Source organism: Leptonychotes weddellii, chromosome 8 (assembly GCF_054177405.1).
Source record: "Leptonychotes weddellii isolate Sample4059 chromosome 8, ASM5417740v2, whole genome shotgun sequence".
Classification (NCBI taxonomy): domain Eukaryota; kingdom Metazoa; phylum Chordata; class Mammalia; order Carnivora; family Phocidae; genus Leptonychotes; species Leptonychotes weddellii.
This window is the reverse complement of record NC_138376.1, coordinates 56,752,223-56,773,799: the sequence shown is the minus strand read 5'-3', so window position 1 is coordinate 56,773,799 and position 21,577 is coordinate 56,752,223. Positions and strand designations below refer to the sequence as shown.

The 21,577-nt window shown below is 36.0% G+C and overlaps 2 long non-coding RNA genes across 2 annotated transcripts in view; one reads left to right on the top strand and one right to left on the bottom strand.

The window, feature by feature from the left end:
- Nucleotides 1–21,577, top strand: part of LOC145723040 (uncharacterized) — a 217,066-nt gene that overhangs the window by 189,122 nt on the left and 6,367 nt on the right. The gene's annotated exons all lie outside the window — the stretch shown is intronic.
- LOC145723037 (uncharacterized) overlaps nucleotides 3,779–21,577 on the bottom strand; it is a 57,114-nt gene continuing 39,315 nt past the window's right edge. The window contains exons 2-3 of the long non-coding RNA XR_014147758.1: nucleotides 7,645–7,777; nucleotides 3,779–5,193 (exon numbers count right to left, since the gene is read on the bottom strand). This is a non-coding gene — a long non-coding RNA (uncharacterized LOC145723037). The remainder of the gene's footprint in view (nucleotides 5,194–7,644; nucleotides 7,778–21,577) is intronic.

Genomic DNA, 21,577 nt, shown 5'->3' with positions numbered 1-21,577 from the left:
ATCATAGTTTTTTGCTAAAAAAATTCTGAAGACATACTTGTATTAAATTGATTGTGGCAAATTCTCAGCAGCACATAGCCCCAAATTCATAGAGACAATGTCACATACCAGAGCAGAAAATGAAAATCTTAGTCAATAAAATACTATTTTAGCTACCTGACAGCAACTGGGCTAGCACTCAGAAAATCTGTGTTCCTGACTTTATTTTTTATTTTGCATGTTTTGATTATAATTTGTGGGACAATTTAGTAAGTGGTCTGTTCTTGGTACTAAAGGAACATTTTCTTATATTACACAGTTTTAAGATTGCCCATTTGATTCAATGATACAGCTGTTTTAATTAGTTAGTAAAAATGTCATCTTAAAATTTGATTTTGAAGATACATTTGGCTGAGCTGATCCTGTTTATTTAAATAGAGTAAAATAAAACTTCACTTTAATGTCAGGGTTATTATCTGTATAAAGAAAAATACATTCCCAATAGAATTCTTGAGAAATAGAATTTTTTATTAGGTTTATGGAATTATTGATCATAACTATAGCTAGTACATTCCACATGACAGGAAGTATTAAGGAATGGTCCATTAAGTGGTAGTAAACACTGGCTCCTAATCTATCAGCGAGCAACAGAGAAATACCTGAAGTTGTGACTGACTTCAGTTAGACATTAGGTATTATTAATACACTTTTGTCAACAGTTGGCATATACTGTATCTGGATAGAATTAAAAGTGCTTCTTCCATTATCTAAGCAGTTAACCTCATTAGATTGTTTTAATGTCCTAGATTCCTGCAGGAGTTGAAATACTTTAAATTTCGCTTCTCTAGTTGAATTAGTATTATTATTAGATTATGAAATGTTAATGGATAGATCTGAAACTTCATCAGGATTATAACATACTATATCTATCTCATTTTGAGAAAGATTGAATTCCAGTATAAGTGAGATTTGTTAAATTTTAATGCCAAAATAAAGCCAAATTATGTGGGGCCTTTAGATACATTAGATAATTAGGTAAGAAACAGTACGTGGCTTCTCATTGGTGGAAATCTGAATCCACGGCAAAGATGCAACATTCCAAATTTTGTGAATTCTCAAATTCATTGTAATTTATAGTAAAAATAATATTCATATATCTATTGTTTTTTATGAAACAACATATATTACAAATTTGTCTTTTATGGAATGTCTAATTTCTTTATTTGAATGCCATCTGTCTGATAGAGGAAACTCCTTTAAATGGACAGGCCTGCTTAGCACACATCACTTGTAGTAAAAAGAAGAGACCGAGGAGAGTAACTAAACCATCTCCCTTCTTCTGCTCAGGCTGGGACCTTTTAATCTAAAATATTTTCTGAAGTCTTCTTTTATAAAGTAATATTTCACATTGCATTATTAAGACATCACATACAAATTTATCTTCCACTAGGGGAAACATATTTACCCCAAATCCTTATCATTGCACTTTTACAGAAGCTAGAAAGCAAAGGCTTTAGTAATTTATATACCTCTATAATTTATCAAAGCCAATAGTTTAGATGTAGTGTTAATAAGGATATAATTTTACCATTTTGAAGAATAGATAAAGGAAATTATCCCCTTCTGCAAAGTTGTTCAGAATCAAAACTTTTGTCAATCTAATTATTTATCTGATCATATGGCCTCCTAGCATTGTGCATATCAACAGAGGGTTAAGATGAAATATTAAAACTGTCAGCCTTGAAGTGCATGCTTCAAAGGACACCATCAAGAAAGTGAAAAGACAGTTCATACAATGGGAGAAAATATTTGCAAATCATATATCTTGATAGGAGATTTGTATCCAGAATATCCTAAGAACTCTTACAACTCAATAATAAAAAGATAAGTAGCCCAGTGAAAAAATGGGCAAAGTTAAATAGATATTTCTCTTAAAAAAGACATACAAATTGCCAATAAGCACATGAAAAGATGCTCATTTCATTAGTCATTAGGGAAATGCAAATCAAAACCACAATGACACGCTATTTTACACCCACTCAGATAGCTAAAATAAGACAGATAAAAACAAGCATTAGCAAGGATATTGACAAATTGAAACTCATCAACATTACTAGTGGAATTGTAAAACTGGGAAGCCACTTAGGAAAACATTTTGGCAGTTCCTCAAAATGATAAATGTAGAGTTACCATATGACCATGCAGTTCCCCTCATGGGTATAAGTCCAAGAGAACTGAAAACATGCGTTCATGCAAAACCTTGTATGTGAATATTTATAGCATCATTATTCATAATAACCAAAAAATGAAAAACCAGAATGTCCATGAACTAATGATTGGATAAACAAGGTGTGGTATATTCATGCAATGGAATATTATCCAGCAATATAAAGGAATTAAATACTGATACATGTTACAACATGGATGAATCTTGAGAACCTCATTCTAAGTGGAAGAAGCCAGACACAAAAGGCCATATATAGTATGATGCCATTTACATAACATTTCCAGTATAGGCAAATCCACAGAGTAGAACTGGAGTAGGGAATGGGGAGTGATGGCTAATTGGTATAGTTTCTCTTGGGATGACGAAATGTTCTAAAATTAGAGATAGTTGCACAACTCTGCAAGCAAATTAAAAATCCCTGAATTATGCCCTTTAAAAAATGAATTTTATGGTGTGTGAATTATACCTCAATGAAGCTATTAATGAAGTTTAAAAAAACTTAAAGGCCCAAAAATATTTTATCAAGCTCACTGAATCTATGGGTCAGGACTTTGGGGCAGGCTTTGTGAGAAATGGTTTGCCTTTTTTTTTTTTTTTTTAATGTCTGGGGCTTCAGCTAGGAAGACTCAATGAGCTGAGTGTAACTACATCTGGGGAATACAATCTAGAGCCATCTTCACTTAAATGTTGTTTAGTAGATGCTGTTTTCTGAATGTTAATTGCACTAGCCATCACTTCTCCATGTACCTTAGCTTTCCCACCATGCATGGTGGCCATAAGGTCACCAGAGTTCTTATATGGCAGCTCAGGACTCCACGAGCAAGTGTCCCAGCACACAAGGCAGAATTTGTATTGCCTTCTCGGACAAGGCATCACAATTCATGCATCACTCTTCCGCCTCATTCTATTGGCTTCAAGAGAGTCAAAAGCCCACCAACATTCAAGGGCAAGGAACAGAGAGCCTACCTCTCAATGGTTGTTAAAGAATTTGTGGCTGTGTGTTTTTTTAATTATGGAAAAATAAAAAAAAACATAAAATTTACCATCTTAACTATTTTTAAGTATATAGTTCAGTAGTGTTAAGTACATTCACATTGTTGCACAGCCAATTTCCAGAGCTCTTTTTGTCTTGCAAAACTAAAAAAACTCTACACTTACTGAACAATAACTCTCTGGTATAGCCCCTGGTAAACACCATTCTACCTTTTGTCTCCATGAATTTGACTACTCTAGGTAACTCATGTAAGTGAAATCAAACAATATTTGTCCTTTTATGACTGGCTTATTTCACTTAGCATAATGTCCTCAAGGTTCATCCATGTTGTAATGTGTGTCCAAATTTCCTTCCCATCAATACTTAGGTTGCCTCCACCTTTTGGCTATTGGGAATAACGCTGCTATGAACATGGATGAACAAATATCTCTTCAAGTTCCTACTTTCAGTTTTGGGGGGTATATACTCAATAGTGGATTTATTGGATAATGTTGTAATTCTGTTTAATTTTTTGAGGAACTGCCATACTGCTTTCCACAGTGGCTGCACCATTCTACATTCCCACCAACAGTGCACAAGAGGTCCAATTTCTTTACATCCTTATCAACACTTGTTACTCTCTGATTTGTTTGTTTTTAATTTATAGTAATCATCCTAATTGTGTGACTATAGTTTCAAATACCAATTGGGATTATAAATGCAAAGGAAAAAGGTTACCAATTAACCTCTCTTGTCTAATCAAAATGGTTTATTGTGTTGAATTTGAGATGGCCTATGACTTGTTTTCATTGACTAACAGAATGCAAGTAGAGGAAAAATATGGGACTTCAGAGCAAAGTCTTAATTGACCACTGAAGTTACTTTTATCATCCTCTTGAAAATGTGTCCAGGAATCACCAGGTAAAGACCTACACTAGCTCACTATAGCATGAGAATTCACGGCAGGAGACTCAAGGTATCCTAGCTTAAAGTGAACATCAGCTACCAGACAAGTGAGGGAAGGCATCTCAGTCCATCTAGTCCCTATTGAGATACCAATTGACTCCCACCACATGAGTGGCTCCAGGAGAACACAGCAGAGGAACCACACAGTGCTCCCAGACAAATTTACTCTCAGGAAGCGAAGAACAAATTTTCGTTTTAAGCTGTTAAGTTTGGATGGTTTGTTTTGCACAGTAGCTAGTCAGTGGTGTGTTGGAGACTGCTCTCACCATATCGCAAAGCCAAGTGGGTGCAGCTCTTCTCAGCTCCACATTTTCCACATCGGTAATGTCACATTGCTGGCATGAAATTGGCCATGCTGTGAGTATTTACATATTTACATGTGGAAATCAGCAAATAAACAGGAGCTTTTTCTTTTTTAGAGAGAGAGAGAGCTAGTTAAGTATTTTTAACGCACCACTAGATACAGTCATTTAGATGCTGAGAGGATAACAGCTATCTGGTGACAAAGGAACAGACTTGAAAAACTCTGGGAGAGCTGCCGAGAGAAGCAACTATTGGGAGCCACTGGAGCCGCTGGTCCTGGCTAGGGAAACGTCTAGGGCTGCTACTGCTGTCTGGAGTTGTACATCAGGTGCTGGCGAGGGTTCCTGGGATCGTCGCTCACCGTGTGCTAGTGGGAGTCACTGCAGCTAGAGTGGGCATGACAGCATTCATCAGGTCTGAAAGATGCTGAAGGGAACTGCCATGGGACTAATTTCCTGCTTAAAGGGCAGATATATCACGTGGAATGTAGGATAGTAGCAGAAGGGGTTGTATAGGTTAAGCTTCTATAACAAAGCAATTCCAATAGTTATGTCTCAAATAGCATAGATGTTTATTTCTCTCGTCACAGTTCAAGAGGCAGTAGACAGTACATCGTGGGAAGGTGGGTGTGTTTCATGAAGTCTACGTATCCAGTTTCTTCCAAAAGTGTTTCTCCCTCTCCCTCAGGTGTAGTCCTTGTCTGCATGCCAAAGTGGCCCAAATGGCACCACATCTGATACTTAGGCTGTGGATAAGGTAATGAAAATAAGTAGAAGATACATCACTTCCTTTTAGGGAAAGGCATGGAAAGTTGCACACTTCACTTGTGCTCGAAAACCATTGGTAAGAGCTTATCACATGAATAACCCACAGATAAGGAGACATTTTTTTTTCTAACTGAGCAACCATATGCTCAGCTAAAACTCAGGGATTGGTGTCTATTTCTAAAGGCAGAAGGCAAGATGTTGGAGAATGATTACCAGCCTTCACTACAATAAAAATGAGTATTTATAGAATCATCCATTCCGGGGCGCCTGGGTGGCTCAGTTGGTTGGGCGACTGCCTTCGGCTCAGGTCATGATCCTGGAGTCCCGGGATCGAGTCCCACATCGGGCTCCCTGCTCAGCGGGGAGTCTGCTTCTCCCTCTGACCCTCCTCCCTCTCATGCTCTCTGTCTCTCATTCTCTCTCTCGCAAATAAATAAAATCTTAAAAAAAAAAAAAAAGAATCATCCATTCCTCTAACCAACATGAATCCCATCATGTGGCTGACACTATTTTAAGTATTTGGATCATAGAGAAGAAAGACTCAGTAATTACCCTCAAAGTTCTCACAGTGTAAGAGATGTCTAAATAGATGGGTTGTAATAACATGTGAAGTTATAAAAGTACTGTGAACAAAATATCATGGGATCACAGAAGAAATATCAAGTTACTGCCTGAGGGGATTATGAAAGGTTTTATTGAGTTGGAATGTAAATAGAGTTGTGAAGAATAACTAGGCATTCACCAGACAGAAAAAGAAAGGCACTATAAGCAGAGCCAGTCCCTTGACATCCATGGCATGTCCAAGACTGGTTGAATTTATGATACAACCTAAGGAAACGGGAGGCTCAGAACCCAGCCCTCAGAATTTGGAGGAAAATGTAGCTTGAAGAAAAAACAAGAAAGAAATTGCTTAGTGTAAAATGTATAAATCATGCATGTATTTATGAAGTTAATTTAAAGTGTCATTTAAAATTATAGATACAAAATATGACTATCTAAATTTTAAATATGGGCAGTGTGAAAATCAACAGAGTATTGTCTCCTGATGCCTTTCTAGATATTGCTACCTTGACTCACCTTCCACTCATTGTGCCTTTAATATCATTCTGTTAAGATTCACTCACAAGACATTTTCTGAAATAACACTCCATACCTCTAAAGCAAGCTTTTCCTTAAGTCTTAACCTTTTCTATAAATTTAAGGGCATTATGCCCTTTAATTTAATGACAAATTTATATGTTGCATTTTTTTGGAATGGCATCACAAGGGTATTTTATTTCTACACTTACTTCCAGGGTTCAGTTACATCATTTTCTTTTTAATCAGATGACTTAAACAAAATAACATTTCATAGACCTACTGAGAGGAAAGAATTCTTTGTGGTTAGACATATTAGAGAAAACTAATACTGATCTTGAAATAGAAAATTTTGTATGTTTTATTGCAGTACCAAAAGCTCTAAAATAAAATGAGGGAGAAGCATACCCAAATTAATTCCCTCTGATAAACTGATTATTTCTGTTTCTAATCAGATTTTTGACTGAATTCACTACCCTCTCCACCCACTTTTGATGAAATCGTTTTTGCAGATATAACTACTGTGCAGCACATTCTTAAATTCTCGGCAAAATTTTTTAAAAAGGAATTAAAAGTCGATTGTATTGTGAACCGTATTTAATAAAGTAGCATTTCCTGCCATTTTACCGAAGACAATGGAATAATAAAACCATCAGGAAATTCGTGTTTTTAAAACCTTAATTAACTTCGTGCCATAACACCCTGGGAGTTAAGACTCGTAGGCAATGCACTTCGTCCACGTGGTTCCGGAATAATCATTTCTATACTTCTGCTTGGAAAGGAGGAGCGAGGTAACTGACAGGCTTCTACTGAGTGAGTATGTGTTTGGAAATGGGGAATAAGACTGGATTAATCCTCCAGTTACGCAGTAGAATAAAGATTCAATATGCCTAATGAGGTGAAAAAGAATCAGTTAAAAATTGCCTTAATGTTCTAAAATTATTTTCAATAATGATTATTAAGGCATTATGGAATTTGTGGGACTTTAGAGAAAGCCAGATTCTATATTCTATATTGTTACAAGTTTTTGCAGTCTTTAAAAATGTTGGCAAAAATGTTTATAATTCAATAATCACTAGAAATAATCCTGAAAAGAAATTAGAATGGAAGTAATTGAAAAAATGCGAAAGAAAATGTAGTTTTTATTTACGTTCTCTTTTTTAGCTTTTATTTATATCTTAACTAATTTTATTACATTACAAGTAGATTTTTATAGAATTTTGTAAAGACATTCAATGACTTCATAGATCTTAAAAGAAATTCATAGAGGTGTCCATCAGAACATATTGGGTTATGCTGTGAAAACCAACAATTAGAAAGCTTTCAGTGGTTTGGAAGAGTGAGAAACTTACTCCTTAACCGTGCTACACGCCCTCTGTGGGTTGGCAAGGTTGACAGCGGCACCATCTCGACACAAGCTTCCATGATCACACAATTAAGTGTAAGAGAATACGGCATGCACGTTCTGGGATTTAATACTTCTGCCTGGAAGTGACACACAGCAATTCCATTTATGTTTTATTGGCCAAAGCAAGCCACAAGGAATATCTGACTTCAAGTGGCAGGTAAGACCAATCATAGCACATGTCTGGAATAAAATACTGAACATCTGTGAATAGCCCTAGTGACTAAGAGAACCTACCCTCTGAGTCATAAATATTCAGGTCACTGTCCTTTCCACATGCAATATATACTTACTTCTCCTAGGAGAAAGAACACCCAAAAGCTCCATCTGATTTTTAGTCAGCTCCAAGTCCAGTGCTTTGAAATAATTTGTATTAAGTCCAGTGTGTTTTTTCTTGATTTGAAAATCAGAGAAAAAGAAAAGTTATCTATCCCTAATAAACACTATATAAGTAATGAATGAGAGAAAACATAATAGTGACCAAACAGCCCCATTCTGGTGCTACAGACAGTTAGCAATCCTGATAAGGAACCCCTACCCTTGGAAGTGGGTTGGGGGAAGTGGTCCTTCATTAGGCTCCTAGTCTACGCCCTCAGAGGAGCTTCTTCAGGTGACTGGACACTCTTATTCCTTGACTCCATGGCTATATCTCTGGAACTGGGCAGATTTCTCAGTTGGCCTCCTGTCTCTAGAAGATTGAGGTCCCAAAGTCCATTTTAAGTATTTAATAGTCATACTCTTTTTTTAGTTCAGGCTGTTAATATTTTAGTCAGTATACTAACTCTTTTAACTCTTTTAAAAACTAGGGCTGCTGGAGTGGAGGGGGGCGGGAGGGATGGGGTGGCTGGGTGATGGACACTGGGGAGGTATGTGCTATGGTGAGCACTGTGAATTGTGTCAGACTGAGGAATCACAGACCTGTAACCCCTGAAACAAATAATACATTATACATTAATAAAAATAAATAAATAAATAAATAAATAAATAAAAAATAAAAAAATCTTAGTTCTACTCTGGGGCACCTAGGTGGTTTAGTCGGTTAAGCCTCCAACTCTCGATTTCGGCTCAAGTCATGATCTTAAGGTCTTGAGATGAAGCCCAGAGTTGGGCTCTGCACTCAGCGGGTGTCGACTTGAGATTCTCTCTCTCCTTCTCTTTCTGCCCCTCCCCTGCTCACTCGAGCTCTCTCTCTCTCACTCTCTCTCTCTCAAATAAATAAAATCTTAAAAAGAAAACTTAGTTGTGTTATCTATTTAATAATAGTCAACTCCACGTGCTATAATTCTTTTAGATACATGCCTTTCTCTAGATTTAATTACAGGTATCTTGAACCTCTAAGGTGTTCACGACATGACTAAAACTTTTACCTTTTCTCCTTGAGCTATTACTGAGCACCTAAACTTAAAGAATTTAACAACGTGAAGACTTACACCCTTTATTTGATCCATTCTGTAGAACCCAAGTTTTATTCAGTTGTGTTGAGAAGTTTCCTTTCCAAATTGAAAATACTAGATTCCTGAGCCCTCTATGTCCTTTTTATTCCTGCTAGAAAATTTGCTACTTCTTTCTGAACATATTTCTTTTCAAATTTCAGTCCTATAAATAATATTTAATCCATGTTACTACTATTCTGTTGTCCAGTCTGTTTACCTGAACAGACTCATTAGAGACATTGTCTTCCTTTTAAGTTATCTCAGATAAGCATTTTATCAAATATTTTGCAAATATAAAACCTATTATTCTTTGCATATAGTAAAGATTTGGTATGTATCTACCGGTATACTGATAAAAATAAAAGATATCCATTCATTTATTTACACATCTATTCAATTAATTTACACGCAAATATGCATTAGGTACTTATCCAATATCACATGTGCCTCTGAAATACAAACCATATATTATAGTAAATAGCAAGGCATAATATTCTTTTTTTAAAAAAGATTTTATTTATTTATAAGAGAGGGAGAGAGAGCACGGGAGCTGGGAGGATCAGAGGGGTTGGGAGAAGCAGACTCCCTGCCAAGCAGAGAGCCTGACGCGGGGTTCGGGGCTCAGTCCTGGGACTCCGGGATTGTGACCTGAGCCAAAGGCAGATGCTTAACCGATTGAGCCACCCAGCACCCCAAGACATAATATTCTTCACTATCACATGTATCATTAAAAGGAGTATACGTAAACATGCTCACTGGAAGTTTGAATATTTTCAAATTCTCATGTATTGATTATTATGTACCAAGCATGATTTAAGGAGTTTGAATGAATTGAATCATTTAATCAACACTGAAGACATATCTATTTGAATGCTGAATTAAAAAAAAAAGTTCTTAGTGATTCATGGAATTAAAATTTTTTTCTTAATATACTCCCATGAAATATAGAGTGAAATTACATTTAATGGTGTTGGTTTTAACAACACAGTCTTGAATTACTAAAGTCAGAATTATGCATACATTTTAGCTTCTTACTCATTTTCTCCTTCTTGGTTATGTTTAATATTTTTCACAGATTTTAAAAATCTATAATACCTAGTTATTTAATAATACTGTGGTACTGGTTCTCAATCTGGGACAATTTTGTTCCCCACTGGACATTTGGCAATATCTAGAGGCATTTTTGGTTGTTATTACTTGAGGGAACTGGGGGAGAAAGATACTGGCATTTTATGGATCAAGGCCAGGGATACTGTTAAATATCCCATGATGACCCCCCAAACAAAGAATTATCCAGCCCAAAATGTCAATAGTTCCGAAGTTGAAAAGCCTTGTACTGGAATATTCTACTGACCTTGACCTTTATTGTAGCTCTCCAATTTTTGGAAGTGAAAGCTGATTTTAGGAAGCCTCACAGGCTGTCATTTAAGGTACATGACAGGTCATCACATGGTGAGCACTGAGAAAGACGAATCTGGCAAAAGGGGTTCTCAGGAATTTATATCGTGTTTTAAAATTCTAAGTCCCATGCAGGCTCTTTCCTAAAAAGCCATACAATCTTAAGGTTGGAAGAAATGTAGCTAATGTGACCACGCCTGACCTGACCCATGCAGCAATACCCTCTGCATCACCTTCAGCCATGGCCCCAAATCAGGTGATTTTCCACCTGGAACACTTCCAGTGATACTGTTGATCAGCTCTAAAGAATTTAAATGTCTGTGAAGCCTACACTTTCTTCCTGTTATTTTGCCCTTCAATTCCAGAGTAAGCGTGGACAAGTTTACTCCCTATGCTGTATGGCATTCCAGTATTTAAAAATCGCTATTGTGCCAACACTACTTATTCCCACCACTCTTTTTGCCCCCATTTTCCACGTTCATATACCTTCAGGGTATGCTACCATTCTTCTAGATAGCACCCCTACACTACATGGCTCAGGACCTAACAAAATATAGGTGTAGCTAATGGGTGCTGAGACAACCATCTTAGTCAGAATCCAGTTGTGATCCAAGTAATACAGGAGCCACCTGAGCTAGCGATCACTGTTATGCGGATACTATTCAGGTAGCCTAAGATTAAAAACATACTTTTTAGCACTTATGCTATACTTTTAGTTCACATTGAACTGGATGGAACCTGAAGCTATTTTTTCTCCAATTTTTCATGCTCTAGTGTTGGCTCTGGAGCTAATAAAGATACTTAGAATCTTTTTTTTTTCCCTTTTGATGCAGTTTTTTTTTTTTTAATTTCTGTTACTCTTTTATCCATTCCAAATTTTTTTAAAATTTTTTTGAGTATAGTTGAAATGCAATGTTACATTAGTTTCAGGTGTACAACATCGTGATTGGACAAGTTTAAACATTATGTTATGCTCAACACTAAGTGTAGCTACCATCTGTCCCATTACATCACTATTACAGTATCATTGACTGTGTTCCTAATGCTGTGCCTTTTATTCCTGTGACTTATTCATTCCATAACTGGAAGCCTGTATGTATCTCCTACTTCCCTTCATTCATTTTGCCCATCCACCACCCACCTCCCCTCTGGCAACTATCAGTTTATTCTCTGTATTCATAGGTCTGATTCTGCTTTTCGTTTATTAATTTGTTTTGTTTTTTTAGATTCCACATATGAGTGAAATCATTTGGTATTTGTCTTTCTCAGTCTGACTCATTTCAATTAGCATAATACCCTCTGAGTTAATACCTAAGATATTTCGAATCTTTGAATATCACAATAGCTAAAGAAATCAAAGGACAAGGGGATGTAATGGGGTAATGAACACATACTATAGATATGGATCCTTGCAGATTCAATTTGCAGCTCATAGGCTGGCTATCTGAATGTGGGAGGTTACTCAAGCTCTCAGGGCTTCAGTTTCCCCAAGTATAAAATGGGAATAATTTTACCTGCCTTATAAAATGGTAATAAGAATTAAGTGAGTGAAGATTTGTTAAACCACATAGAATGGTTTGACCTATAGCAAGCGCTCAGTAAGTATGTGCTAAAACAGCGGCGCCTAGGTGGCTCGGTCAGTTAAGCGTCTGCCTTCGGCCCAGGTCATGATCCCAGGGTCCTGGGATGGAGCCCCGCATTGGACTCCCTGCTCCGCGGGGAGCCCGCTTCTCCATCTCCCTCTGCTCCTCCCCACCTTTCCCACTCGTGCTCTCTCTCTCAAATAAATAAATAAAATCTTTAAAAAAATGTATAAGTAACGTGCTAAAACAAGCAAACAAAATATATTTCCAATGAAATCATGATGAACAGAATCCCAAAGAAAACTAGTTCTTCCCAGATTCCAATAAAATGCACATTTCTTCTCTATACATAGAGAATAAAACTGACTTTTGACAGAAAGTAGTTGAGTCCATGGTATAATACTCTAACTCTTCATGATTAATATGTATCCTTCTCCAGTCTGAAAACCACAGTAATCCTTATCAGCCATGAAAGCAGCATGAATCTTCCAATACTTTAAGAAATTGAAATGTGTGTGTTTTTAAAAGGTGGCATAATTTTCCTGCTGGGCTGCATTAGAACGGATTGCTCATGGGCATGTTCGCTGTTGAAATAGTACATCTACCACATAACATGGACCTAGATATTTCCCTAACCCCTTATTCAACCAATGTTTTCAGATATACTTGTTGACAGATTTTTTCCACATTAACACTTTCTGACTTAATTCAGTGGGATAATAGAATTCAGTGAAGGAAACTGATAACATGAATTGTGTAACATTATTGGGACATTGATGACTCCCCAGTATCTACTTAACTTGCATGTGTGAAACCCTTCCTTATTCTGCAAATCAGAACACACCTGCCATACTCTATTAAGCCTCAGAAAAGAATAGTGCTTAGCATCAGGGCAGAGAATGGATGTTCCCTCTCTTCCTTGGCAACAATAGTTATAAGCTGAGATGCAGTTTTTAGGCTTTCCCTGACACATACACCTGTTCTCTCCTTCCCAGCTTGAAGCCTTGCCCACATCCCCACTTACACATTCCATTGTTACATTTCTTTGTCCCTGACAGCTGCTGATATACTTGAATACCACTTATGCTTCTGCCGTCCTGCCTCTTTTACATGTTACAGGCGTGATACCAAGCCTGGCAAAACTGAGTAACATAGAAAAATCTGATGGCTCTTCACTTTGAAAGTAGATGTCTGCACGTAGATGCAGGTTCTACCCACCACCCGCGCTGCCCCCCATTTTAGTAGCTTGGGACGTTTTTGAGTCTCGGTATAAACTGAAGGAATTCAAACTCTTACTGGCTGGAAGAATCTTAAGAGATTTTATTGGACACCCAAATTTTTCACTCAGATTTATAAGCAGGAATATTCGAATTTCCCTAATTCTCCAAAATTCCTTCCCTTTTCTATCACCATGGCAGTGAGAGTAATCAAAGGGACAATAGCATAGTTCTCTGATGTTATCTTGTTCAGAGGCCTTGGTTCACCCTGTGATTTGCCAAGATTTTTTACCACCATGAGTAAGTTATACTTTACACTTTGAGGAAGCAAATTTCTTTAATTTTTTTTATACCATTAGCATTGGTTTCCTGAGAAAGTTTGAGAAAGAATTCTGGACATAACAGTGGTATTCTGAAGCATTAAATTCATTAATTGATTCAGATAAAAGTCATGAGACAAACTCCTATGCAGAGTTATATCTATTTAGTACCATTCCAAAGTGAGGAATCTCGGTAGATCGAGGAAAGATTATAAATTTGAAAGCGTTTATGTTATATCATTTAGCAGATTATTTATTATAAATATCTGTATTCTTTTTAATTGAGTCTTCAATAGGTATGAGCCAGTTCCTAATTGGGAAGATTAGGTAAAACTGGGATCTAGGAGACAAATCCCTGGAACCTAGGACTGAACAGAAGAATAGGAACAAAGTTCAGGCAGGGGTATAAATAAACATGTGGAAACCCAGACAGGCAGCAGTGGAAAAAGACAGCTTGTAGAAGCATGAGAAATATGAAAGTTTAGGCCCTAAGTACAGATTGAGTTGAGCCAGGAATTAAATGACACAGAAGTAAGGACAGGTTTCAATTCAGGGGCTCAGAAATTAGACTAGATTATATAATGTTGTAAATAGGTAGAGAAAGAGAGAGATACAGTAAGTTAACTTAACTTGAACTAAATAAAGTTAAATTAAATTGTATTACATTAAATTAAAAAGAGCACCTACCAGGCCTAGAAAGAATTCTTCTGGATTCCTATAGCTGCTACATATTTCTACTATTTCGTTTGAGGCATTATTGATCTCCTCCCTATCTGATAATATCCCCTCACTGCCATACAAGTACATGTATACTCATGATATAAACACACACAGAAACCTTACCTAGAGACACACCAAGTAGCCTTGATACCAATCTGTGCCTGTTCTGTCCTTCCTACTAGAATGCAAGCTTTTTGAAGGTAAGGATTTTGTCTGTTTTGCACACAACTAAATCCTCAGTGCCTGGTGCAATGCCTTGCATGAAGCTGAATGAATGAGCTTACACAGAAATGTTTCTATTTCTTGCCTGTAAAATGTTCTGTCTTTACCAACTATAAACATCATTATATGAGCAACCTTCAGAAAGTCACATTTTTATAAGCTGCCACAATCCTGGGGTAGCTAATGGACAACAGTACAAAGCTCACTTTCCATTCATCAGCCATCATGCTTGATAGCACCGTTTACCTCAGTCTTCACTGAAAGTTCATTTCTTCCTGGTCAGATTATCACCCAGACTCTTTTTTTTTTTTTTAATGCTGCCTTCATATGCCTTCTAATTCCAGACTTCTGCTCTATGAAATTCAAGCTATATATTGCAAAATGGAAATGTTCTTGCTTTCAATTATTTTCTCTTAAGGACACTACTTTCCTTGCAGGTTTCTCAAAGATAGGCTATTTTATTCTATCACACACCATGTCTCTCAAGGCCAGGAAGTGGGGTTAGTGGTATTCTTGTTAAATGTTGCCCTTCAGACTATTAGTCCCATCCTCTGCCAAACTTTTTGGGGGCCTGCTGCTTTCATGAAGTGTATGTTCAGATACCCCAGTTTTTGGAACTCACTTGAGGTTTTTTTGAACCTTTCCCTACTGAGAATCCATCTCCTGGTTTGGGATCAATCTCAGACTTATATTCTATTGGGGCATCCTTTAAAGGTTTAATTACAAGCCTTGTTCCAACTTGACATCAGTCCTCATACAACTCTGTGATTTCGCTTGTATTCCTATGCTTTTGCTTTTCACATTCTGACCTTTTCCTCAGCAAGAGAGCCTCAGTTCTGACAATTAATTACTGTGATTGGTAGCCTTGGTTAATTGTTGCAATTGCTTTTTCCATAGTAACAACCCAATCATTTGCCTTGGTCAGCATGTGTAATGATTGTTTCATTTAGAAGCAATTTCCCAGTTTGGATAGAAGAGTTAACAATTACATTCATTGAAATACATTTCTCATGTGCTATCCAAGCCAATTAAACCGCCCAAAGTGTTTTTTTTGCTTTTATTATAACAGTTAGTGTCCATTTATCTGAGATGGTATAAATGGACACTATTGACTCAAAGAATGATGATTCAACCTAAAATTTTCAAAGTGATTTTGATACAGAACAATACATTCACTAATCAACCATTATCAGACCTTAGAAAGGATAGAGGTTAGGCTAAATCAATGTTGACTTTTTAAGCTATACAATAATTTTTTAGCATTTGGTTTAAATATAACCATAAAACACAGTACTCTTAGAATAGAACTCAATGCCTTGAAAAAAGTAGATAATAATTATTGTATTTTGAATGTTATAGAGTACAATCTTACCAAAAAATAATAAATGATAGAGGTAGCCTCTCTTCATTTCTTTCCTGCAACCAAATTTCATCTATTCTGTGTTGCAAAGTGTTTCTTCTGTTATTTCCTATGTTTTTAACACCCAAGCTTTCTTAAATTAAATTTTCTATTTTGAGATAATTGTAGATTCTCATACTGTTGTAAGAAATAATATTTAAAAAAAAACAACCATGTACATTTAGCTCAGTTGCCACAATGGTAACAACTTGCAAAACAATAATACAATATCACAACCAGGATATTGACTTTAATACATTTAATATGCCATCACTTTATGGATTACTCATTTTGCCTTTTTTTTTTGTAGCCACACAGATTTCTCTCTCACCTCCCTCCTATCCTATTTACTTAAATCATAGAAACCAATAATTAGTTCTCCATTCTCTAATTTTTCACTTCAAAAATGCTATGTAAATGGAATCATATAATATGTAATATTTGGATGTTGGCTTTTTTTAAACTCAGCATAATTATTTAGAGATTCACCCAAATTGTTGTGTGTATAATACTTTGCTCCTCTTTATTGCTGATTAGTATTCCATGATATGGATGTTTCACAGTTTGTCTAATCGTTCACTAAGGACATTTGGATTGTTTCCAGTTTGGGACTATTATGAATAAAGCTGTTCTCAACATTCATTTATAGGTTTTTGTGTCAATATAAATTTTTTATTTCTTCATTGTATGATTAGTTTTTTTTAATAAGCTGTCAAATTGTTTTCTAGATCAGCCATACCGTTTTTACACATTCTACTAGTTTCACAGCTTCAGTGAAACATCTTTTCATGTTTTTGCCTATTTTCTAATTTAGTTTTTAATGTTGTTTTTTTATTTTTTGTTTGTTTTACTTTTCAGTTTTAATAATTCTGTATATATTCCAGATACTAGAACTTTGTTGGATATATGTTTTGAAAATATTTTCTTCCAGGGGTGCCTGGGTGGCTCAGTCATTAAGCGTCTGCCTTCAGCTCAAGTCATGGTCCCAGGGTCCTGGAATCAAGCCCCACATCGGGCTCCCTGCTCAGCAGGAAGCCTGCTTCTCCCTCTCCCCCTCCCCCTGCTTGTGTTCCCTCTCTCGCTGTGTCTCTCTCTGTCAAATAAATAAGTAAAATCTTTAAAAAAAAAAAAAAAAGGAAAATATTTTCTTCCAGTCTGTAGTTTGTCTTTTCATCCTCTTAACAGGGTCTTTCACAGAGCAAAAGTATTTTGATGAAGTCCAATTTATCAAATTTTCTTTATATGGATTTTCCCTGTGGCGTCAAGACCTCTTTGCCTAACCATAAATTCTGAAGATTTTCTCTGGCTTCATGTTAAAAGCTTTATAATTTTATATTCTACATTTAAGTCTGTTATCCATTTGAGTGAATTTTTCTTTATTTTTAAGATTTTATTTATTTATTTGAGAGAGAGAGAGAGAGAGCTGAAGGGAGAGGGAGAAAGAATCTGAAGCAGATGCCGTGCTGAGCACAGAGCCCGACAAGGGACTCCATCTTACGACCCCGAGATCATGACTGAGCTGAAATCAAGAGTTGGACAATTAACCAACTGAGCCACGCAGGCACCCCAAGTGAATTTTTCTATAAAGTGCGAGGTATAAGTCGAGGTTCTTTTTTTTTCGCCTAGCACAAATCAATTGCTCCAGCACCATTGTTGAAAGGGCTATCTGTCCTGCAATGATTCCTTTTGTGACTCTGTCAAAAATTAGCAGGCCATACTTATATGGGGTGATTTCAGGGCTCTCTATTCTGTTTAACTGATCTGTGTGTCTATCCTTCTGACAATACCACCAGAGTCTTGTTTACTGCAAATATATACAAAGTCTTGAAATCGGTTAGGCTATTTTTTCCACCTTTTTTTTCCCCAGAATTGTTTTAGCTATTTGAATTCCCTGTTTTTCTATGTAGATTCTAAAAGTCTTATCTAATATGCACAAAAAACCTTGCTGGGACTTTTACAGGAATTATGTTAAAATTATCAATTAAAGGAGAATCAACATCATTACCATGTTAAGTCTTTCAACTCATGAACATGATATGTCTTTCCATTTGTATACATATTCTTTGATTTTGTTCATAGTGTATTATAATATTCAGTATGCAAGAACTGTACATATTTGCTAGGATTATTCTTGAGTAGTTCATTTAATTTTGAGAGACTTTAAATGGTATTGTGTCTTTAATTTCAGTGTTGATACATTCATATCTAGTATATAGAAATTCAGTTGATTTTTTTTTTCTGTCTACCTTATGTTCTGTGTATCTGTTGTGCTAGGTCTCAGACTACTGTTAATGATGCTATGGGTTAGAAATGTCTGAGACGTTTACCACTTGTGGTAAGCTCCTATAGACATTTCTCCAACAAGAGTCAATATTGAGGATGGACCAGCTCCTGTGGTTCTTTTATTATTGCAGTACGCACCTCAGCAAAAACCACCGGACACTTGGATGACCAAGATGTATTACTCACAGGTCCTAGAGGATATATGGAATACCTGAGGACCTCACAATGAAGTTGTGGATAGAGAAAGAGGGAGCATGAATCCAGGGCTCTCCTTTTAATAGGGTGAAGGGTGAGGTGTCTAGGGCTTAATGAGTTTACTTTTTATTGGCAAATTTAAAGCAAAAGAGTAGGAGTTAAAGCACAGAAACGGAAAAAGCAAAGTCACTCAAGTGGTCAGTTATCTAGGTTACCCAGGGCTTTTGAAAAGGGGAACTTCAGGGTGGGGACAGCCTGGTTTTTTATTTAATTTTTTGCTTGTAGTTGTGTCTTAAAACTAGCATTATGTGTATTGAGAGGGATGTCTTTGAAATGAATACCTTGGTATCAAAAGCTTAATATCATAAAAAGCTTAGTATCAGGCACTTACACTATAATGTCTTATGATTTTAGTGAATGCACTTATTAGGTCTAGGTTTTTTTTTTTTTTTTTTTAAAGATTTTATTTATTTGACAGAGAGAGACACAGCGAGAAAGGGAACACAAGCAGGGGGAGAGGGAGAAGCAGGCTTCCCGCCGAGCAGGGAGCCCGATGTGGGGCTCGATCCCAGGACCCTGGGACCATGACCTGAGCCGAAGGCAGACACTTAACGGCTGAGCCACCCAGGCGCCCCAGGTCTAGGTGTTTTTTTATAGAATTCTTGTAATGTACAAAATCTATGCCTACATAGACAAACATGTCATCTAAAAATAGAAACAGTTAATTGCTTTTTGGCCTTTTGGCTAGGATTAAGTATAAAAATAAAAACTTTTTTCTATTCAATCTTTGTATGGTTTTATTTCTTCCTTTTTAAAAAAAAAAAAACTTCCTTTAAAAAAATTATCAGATTATACTGGCTAGTATTTCAATAAAATATTAAGTAAGAGTGTATATTGTTGTCTTGTTTTCAATCTTAGGAAAGGCAAATTATCCATTTTTTTCTTTTGTTGCTTGAACTTTTGGTGTGTATCTTAAAAACCATTACCCATATAAGGTTGCAAAGATTTACTCCAATGTTTCTTCTAAGAGTTTTGTGGTCTTAGCAATTTACATGTGGGTCTTTAATCCATTTTGAGTTCATTTTTGTATGTAGTATGAGATAGCAAACTTTTTTCTTTTCAATATGGATATCCATTTGACATCCCATCATAATTTCTTGGAAGGAATCTTCTTTCTCCAATTGTGTTGTCTTGACATCTTTGTTGAAAATCACTTGACTGTAACTGTAAGGGTTTATTTTTGGTTTCTCAATACTATTCCATTGAGCTTTATCTAGTACATACTCTTGATTACTGTAGATTTGTAGTAAGCTTTGAAATCAGGAAATGTGAAATCTCTAGCTTGTTTTGGCTATTCTGAGTCCCTTGCATTTCCATATAAATTTTAGGAAAGCTTGTCAATTTCTAAAAAACAAACAAAAACAAAAACAAACAAAACACCTGGAATTTTGACAAGATTTGCACTGAAAGTGTAGGTCAGTTCAGAGAGTTTTTCAATCTGAACAACATAAGTCTTCCAATTCATGGGCTTGGGATGGTTTTTAATTTATTTAGATATCCTTTCATTTCTTTCAGTGATGTTCTATGGTTTTACATGTGCAAGTCTTGGACTCCTTTTGTCAAATTTATTCCCAAGCATATCATTCTTTTGATGGTTTGTAAATGAGGTTGTTTTCTTAGTTTCATTTTCTAATTGTTCATGGCTAATATGTAAAAATAAAATTGATTTTTTATATTGATCTTGGACCTGCAAAATTGCTGAATTATTTATTAGTTCTAATAGTTCTTTTATGGATTCTTTAGGATTGTCCACATGTTATATGTAGATTTAAAAAAAAAAAAAACACAAAACTTCTTCCCTTCCAATCTGGATGCCTGGGTTTTTTTGTTTTTTTGTTTTTTCCTCCTTGATTAATTGCCCTAGCAAGAATTCCCAGTGCAATGTTGAATAGAAGTGGTGAGAGTATACAAATTTGTCTTGTTCCTTATCTAAGGGGGAAAGCATTCAGTCCTTACCATTAAGTATGACATTAGCTGTGACTTTACCATATATATCCACAACAGGATGAGGACATTCTCTTCTATTTCCAGTTTGTTGAGTGTTTTTATCATGAAAGGGTAATGGATTTCATCAAACGTTTTTTTTTTCTAAATCTACTCAGATGATTGTCTGCTTTTGTCTTTTATTCTGTCATTATGTTGTATTGCATTGATTTGTTCTCATATATTAAACCAACTTTAGATTCCTGTTTTAAATCCAACCAGGTCATGTATATAATCTGAGCTTCTATTTATATTTTTTCACTCTTTTTCTTTCTATTTCTCAGAATGGATAGTATCATTAGACCTCTCTTCTAGTTTCTTTTTTTAGTTCAAACCCATTGTTAAGCCCCTCTGGTGATTTTCACATTCCAGTTATTGTACTTTTCAACTCTTGAATTTCTATTTGGCCCTTTTTAAAATAACTTCTATCTCCATATTTGACGGCACATTTTTCTCATACTTCTGTTTAATTATTTAGACATGCTTTCCTTTACAGTTTTCAACATATTCACAATGGCTTAAAGTCCATTTTGAGTAAATCCACCATCTGGGCTACTTCAGGCTCTACTGAGTTTTTTTTTCTGTATATAGGCTATACTCATTTTTTGTTTCTTTACATGCTTCGTAATTTCGTTGGAAACTAAACATTCAAATAATAATGTGGCAACTCTGGAACTCAAAATCCTTCTCCCCCAAACCAGGATTTGCTGTTGCTGCTATTCATTATTATTGCTGCTGTTTATTTGTGTAGCAACTTTCTTGACTAATTTTATAAAATCTGTAGTCTTTTAGATATGTGGGCATTGATGTTTTGCTTGGTTACTTTAGTAGTCTGCTAATGGTTGGACAGATTTCTTTAAATACCTTGAACCAGTGTCTCCTGGCCTTTGTGGACTGGAGGAACCTTTCGACGCTTCAGCAAGCAGTTTACAATTCTATTCCTGCCTTTGCTTTTCCCTTGCACCAAGCCTCAAGGTCAGCCAGACGTGAGAGATTAGGGCCTTCTCAGGTCTTTCCTTGGCATTTTCATAGCCTTGATCATATGTATAATGTTCTAGGTTCCCAAG